Below are 6,275 nucleotides of genomic sequence, written 5' to 3'. Positions count from 1 at the left end.
AGACATATGTATCTTTAAGGGCAAATTTGATTTCTGACACCCAGTACAAAATTGCAATAGCAACAGTGCCCAAAATAACAGGAGCAAAAGAAAGCACACGGTGTTTTATTTCCATGGATGCTATCTTTAGAACAATCTGCATGATGATTTTAGTTGTGATGCTTGTGTGTTGGGAATCTTCTAACCGACTCTTTATTTACCCACATCTTAATATAGCTTTAAATATCTGTTTTATCCAATGTACAATCTTAACAAAAGTAGTCATATTACCACGTCTGGTACTGATTTTTACATGTCTGACTTTGCTATTAAATTTCAAGAAGGTTAATATTGCTTTTGTAACCCTGTCATGAGTAATGCATTTTCCCAGTAAACATGTCATAATTTTAAAGGCTGCTCCAGAAGCAGTGTTTTTGTTGAAATAGTTTTGCATTCATTTCTCTATTGTTTTTTAACCATAATATAGTGTAATGCTTTGAAAAGAATACACATATTTATGTAATTAACACTTTTTGTTTTTAGCAAAACCTTGCCCATTAAAAACTGAGAGGGGCTGAGAAAACCATATAAATGGGCAACTTTTCAGTGACAATATTTGCATTCAATTTTAATTTACCGTCAAGTCTATATCTTGAAATGAATCTATAAAGTGAATGAGGGAAGAGTATATTGTGGTAATATTTTTTCTATCTTATTTTTTAATCTAAAATAAATGTTGACATGCAAAAGGTGCTTGCCACATGTGGTATGGCAGGGTTCTATATTCTAGAAGAGCTGAATTCTCTGTGGGTCGGTATAAAATTAGAGGCTTTAATATGGACACACAAAAATTCTTTTCTACTGCAATCTTAACTCCTGGTGGCAGAAGTAAGACTTGGAAAGAATCCTAAAGATTAGCCTCATGGTTTTCAAACTGTGTTCCCTTGAGCTCTTAGGCTCTTTGGGGATACTCAGGGCCATGGGGGAAGGGAGGCCCAGTGGCCTCCCACCTCCTTGAGACCAGAGCATCTCTGCTTTTATGCGCTGTGACTATTAGAGTTCCACGGAAGAAGGGAATCTCATGCTAGAGGCAAAAAAGTAAAAATTTGCTGACTGAGGCCATCTTATACATAAGGAAAGCAGCATTTACTTAGGGGGCCCCAATAAGTCAGTGACAATGTCAATTTTGTAACCTACTCTTGTCTCTTAGTCTCAAGTTCACTCTACTATAAACTACAATAAACGTTCCCTATACATACAGTCACGGGTCTTTGTATGTAGCCGTCCTGGGCTGTATTACTAAAAACACACACTAAGAAATCCATAGCCCCATGTTCAAAATCAAGATGGTGTGGAGGATATAGTATCCAGGTGGTAAATGCAATCGAGTAGCATGTTGTTGACCAAAGCCAAGCCTTTTAATACTCTTAAGTTTGGGTGCACCATTACAGCCCTTAGGTAAATTCACTTTTTACTTAGTAAAATACTGTTTAAGGAGTTGTTGTTTTTTAAATTTTTAGTTGTGGTGAAAAAATACATGACAGAAAACTTACCATTGTTAACTATTTTTAAGTATCGAGTTCAGTAGCGTTAACTACCTACGCATTATGCTGTTGTGCTCAGTGGCATCTTTCTCAGTGGAAAAAAATTACTTGGGACTTAAATCCAAAAAAAGATCATTTGAAGAATGTAAAGCTGAATTAAGATGCTACGTTCCCCAAGACTTGTTTTATGGAATACTGTTACCATAAGCTTTGCCAGGTAAAAGAGAAACATGGTCAAATACTTTTTGGAAATGTAGCATGCTATGTCCCTCTTTGGGAAATTCACAGGGAAAATTTGTATTTGAAAAACTCTGAGAGATCATACTGTAAAGATCTCTTTGAACTTTCTGTAATACTAGAGTATCCCAAACTAATTTTCCATAGACCCTCCCCACCTTTACTGAAAAAAAAAATCGATTTTTATTCTTCAGAGCTAATATTTTGTAGAACGCATTTTGGAAAATTCTCCTGTAATAGAACTTCTGCAGATTAAATTGAGAGAGAGAGAGAGAGAGAGATGTAAGGCAATCTTTATGTTATTTATGGCTCTAATTTACCAATTCTTTATCCTCATCTTGTGAATAGGATATTAATGGATATCCCATTAGTTCGATCGTTCAACAAATATTTAGGCACAGTGTTAAATGCTGGGAATACAGTACTGGGTAAATCTATCAGGGCCCCTGACCTTAACAGAGTTTACAATCCCATTGCCTAAAAAAGAAAAAGGAAATATGGGGAGCAAAAGCAGTATTTGCTGTTTCTGGCACTCAGCTTATCTGGCTATGTTTGTTTTGTTTTCCCTAGTTATAAAATGAGAAGGGGGAGTGGGGGGCGGGGAGAGCAGAACACCAGTCTAGAAGTTCACAGTTGGCTCTTTGAATAGAGATATCCCATATTTTCCTGAGATCTACTTATGCATCAGCAATTAAATCAATGATAATTCACTAGGAATCCAAAGATGGGCTTCTCTTGTTTAGAAAGAGGGGAGTGGGAAAGAAAACACAGTATTTCCTGGTCTCTTCTCCTAGGGTAACTCCTTAGCAATGGCTGTTACTTACCTTCCACATAAGATTTTTTTCGAGTGTCAACTGAAGCCTGTTTGGTTAACGGTCTGCATGTCATCATTATTTTTCTAATAATTCAAAGAGTTTCTCTGTATCAGCTTCAACTCTTGGTAGTAACCATGGGTCCTACCTCGGTCAGGAAATATTTTCTCTAATTAGCTATCCAGCCTTCTCTCTCAGGCTCTGACCTTTATGCTGGGGAATCTGTGCCTTCATGTGAGCTGCACGTGTCTCCTAAACAAAAGACCAGCCCACAGGCGTAGACATTGCTTGGTTCTCCAGACCTGTCCCATCACTAGAATACCTATACAGACCAACTGGACACGGTCCAAATGATACTCCTGAAAATTTCAAGAAAAGCCCCCACGTTCTTAGTGGACAATGCCATGATGTCCCATTCTCTTCTATGGTAGGGAGTGACTTGAGGGCTAATTCCTGTATATACCGCTTGAAAAGAAGTGTGATAAAGGCTACTGGCCTATGGTCACAGAGATTTGAGAAGAGAAGGGTGCAAAATTGAAAAGAAAAAAAAAAGAGGCTTACAAGGAAGAGAGAGAAGGAAGAGCTTTCGGCAGCTCTGGTTTCCGGGCTGTATGTGCTGACATCGATGTGTCCCAGGTGACTCTCTAAGCGGGTCCTGAGCTGAATCGGGGTCACTGCAACTTTGTTCTTTCTCTCCGGCCTGTCCCAGCTGTTCCTTCAACGGGAACAATGTGAGACAAGATCATTATCAGAATACAATGAGGAAAGGATTTAGGAGAGAATTTGGGATTTTCAAATTAAAATTAAGAGCTGTTAGTCTGTTTTCTTTTTTTAGTTAGCTAGGAATCCATTTTCCAAGTAATTCTTCTCTCTGTCATTTGCCTACTGATGACATGGTAGGCCACGCAGTACTTGTCCTTTTTATTCCTTTTAATTAACTTTTAAAAATCACGTATGTTTACTTGTATGGATTTCAATTCTCTCTTCTCATCAAATTTGTTCGGCTTATTTTTTATTTACACACCACTACCCACTGCTGTGAATTAACAATAACAAAAAATCTGCACTCTTCCTTTCCACCTCTTGAACTGGAGAAACAGTTAGCTAATAAGAGGCTAAATGAGCCTTAGAGTATAGAGAAGCTGGAATCCTTAAATTATTTAAATTGAAAAATGGCTGGTTTTACAATCAGAAAAACTCAAGTGGACCATAAGCCCTACTTGATTGTCCCCTCCTTATCTGGATGATCTTGTAATGACAGCTGGAGTTATCTGCCATCAGCATCACTGTCCACAAAAGCTTCTACTCTCTCTGCTCAACTCTTCAGCAGCCCTGGGGAGCTGGAGCTGTTTCAGGGGAGAGGGCCCTAGAGGATTGGAAACTTTATTAAAATGCAAAGCTGTCTCTCGCGACATAAAAGCTCAGTAAAAAGTGATGGATCTAAGACTGCAGAGCCAGGAATGATCTACAGAATGAAAAACTGAGATTTCATATACTGACACCAAGGCTAGGGTCAGTGGAAAATAAAAAGCCAAGTGAAATAAACATCAGTGTAATATAAAGAGCAAGAGATGGAGGGAAAGGAAAACACCATGTTTCAACGTGAGCAGTGCGACAAAGGCCATGTGTCAAGACTGACCCCTTGCAGAATTCAACCTCAGGAAGCAGCCCTCTGGAATGTATTGTGGGAAGTCAGGGAAGTTGGTTGCTTTGAAAGGTTAAGGAAGCACCCCCCCCCAAATATTCCCAGTTTTCTCTTGGTAAGAAATTCATCCTTGAACTATCATCCATGAATTTTCTGAGACTCTTACTAACAATAGATAGTAATAGGAACCCATCACCCTTTGGTTTGAAGTCTAAAAGTGGTCCTTCAATTCATTTGCCAAATAACCATGAAAAATCTAATCTTCTAAATATATTTTTAAGTGTATTAGCCCAATTTGATCCATCGTACTGTAAAATAACAAAATAAGATCTTAAATTTACTTGATACTTTGTCCATTTAACTTCAAGGACTCCATGAATATTACTCACTAATAAGCTGGAATGTTGAAATGAACCTTTCATTTCCTAACAATTACGTAATTTGTTATAAACAAAGAAAATTAAAAACAAGGTTCAATTTCAATTTGAGTATACTGAGCTCTTCATAAATCCCTCTTTCTTTCTTTTGCTTCAAAATTCCTTACTAGAAAAAAGAAAATCACTCTAAGCACAAAAAGTCATAATTAATATTCAAAATAGCTCAGAGCTCATGAAAACCAAGGTAGTACTTCCCACTTCACAGCTCTGAAAGTGTTTCTTAGGAAAAATTTGTTAACCATCCCATCACCACCATAACAACTACCAACAACCATTTATTGAGTGCTTACCATATTTCTCCCAGCCCTTCTCCCTTCTTCAAGCTTCATCATCAAACCTCATTTTCACCGCTGCTCAGGAACCTTGAAAAGGAAAAAAAAAAAAAATCAAAGTGTTGGTCTAAATTACCCAACTGGTAATTTCTCTTTTATGAAACTAGCAAGTTTGGTTAGCAAATGAAAAAAAAACTAAATGAAGTACCCCATTCCTTCAAATTCAGCAGAAGACATTAAGATTACTGGTTGCATCACAGTTACTCCAAGTATCAGTAGACCCCCCCCAAATATGTAAAGCTTTTGTTCTTATTTTTCCTAAACATATTGTGTATACACTTGACATGTTTATAAACTGATTTTTTGTGAGGAGAAAAGATTAGCAGAATTACTTAAGATGTTTTTTCCATGTTCAGTTCGGAGATGGCTTAAGATGTGACCTTGTAAACAAGCTTCCTTCTCCAATGTAAAAAAACAAGGTCCTCTCTGTCCCCAAAAAAGAGACCGGGCACCAGAACACAGAGAGGCCCCTTTGTCCAGCTCTCCTCTCACCCCCATTAGTATGCACTGCTGCAATCTTGAGGCCCAGTGAGGAACTTCTTTGACTTGGGAGGTTGGTTTGTGCAAAACCCCAATCTTTGTTCCACAGGGACACTCACGTCAAATGAGAGTCCCTCACAGGAATTGTAGCTCCTTCATGTTCCCTCGTTCAGGACACTGTATTGGAGTACAAGTGAGTGAAAGCAGTGCTATTGTAAGGATAACCCTGAGTTTGCTGGAATTCATTCTTAGATAGGTTGTGTGGAAACCCCAGTGCTTTATTACTATTTCACATTTCTTGTAACGTATCTCAATCACAGCTGACCATGATACACTCATGACACTGGGGTTGAAAAACACCCACTTCATGAAATTGGCAATCAAACTGGCAGAACTAATAGATGGTAAGAGATGCTTAGATTCCTGGAGCTGACCCAAGGTCCGAAAGGGCACTCCGAATCAACTCTGCTTCTTAGGAATCTTTCTGCAAATGATAGGACCACATGGTACTGCTCTGCCCCTTTCAGCCTGGTCCCCCTCACACCCGATGGGCTCAACAGCCTCAAGTGTATGGGGTAAGGGAAGACAGAGTATGTTTACATTATACTAGGATTTAAATAAGCTTAAGATACCAAATACTGTTAACAACCTGAAATTCATTTTATTCGCCATGATGAAATGTTTGTCTTTTTATTGATTATGTTATCGGCATGTGTTAACTTGGACTTTACATTGAAAACAAAATTGGGGTGCCTCGGTGGCTCAGTTGGTTAAGCATCTGACTCTTGATTTCAGCTCAGGTCATGATC

The 6,275-nt window shown here is 38.4% G+C and overlaps 1 long non-coding RNA gene across 1 annotated transcript in view; it reads right to left on the bottom strand.

The window, feature by feature from the left end:
• Positions 1-5,416, bottom strand: part of LOC109490036 — a 21,192-nt gene extending 15,776 nt beyond the window's left edge. The window contains exons 1-3 of the long non-coding RNA XR_002143226.2: positions 5,319-5,416; positions 4,945-5,016; positions 3,134-3,287 (exon numbers count right to left, since the gene is read on the bottom strand). This is a non-coding gene — a long non-coding RNA (uncharacterized LOC109490036). The remainder of the gene's footprint in view (positions 1-3,133; positions 3,288-4,944; positions 5,017-5,318) is intronic.
• Positions 5,417-6,275: the final 859 nt, after the last annotated feature.

Source organism: Ailuropoda melanoleuca, chromosome 1 (genome assembly GCF_002007445.2).
Source record: "Ailuropoda melanoleuca isolate Jingjing chromosome 1, ASM200744v2, whole genome shotgun sequence".
Taxonomy (NCBI): domain Eukaryota; kingdom Metazoa; phylum Chordata; class Mammalia; order Carnivora; family Ursidae; genus Ailuropoda; species Ailuropoda melanoleuca.
The sequence above is the reverse complement of the archived record's forward strand: the minus strand, read 5'-3'. Positions and strand labels throughout refer to the sequence as shown.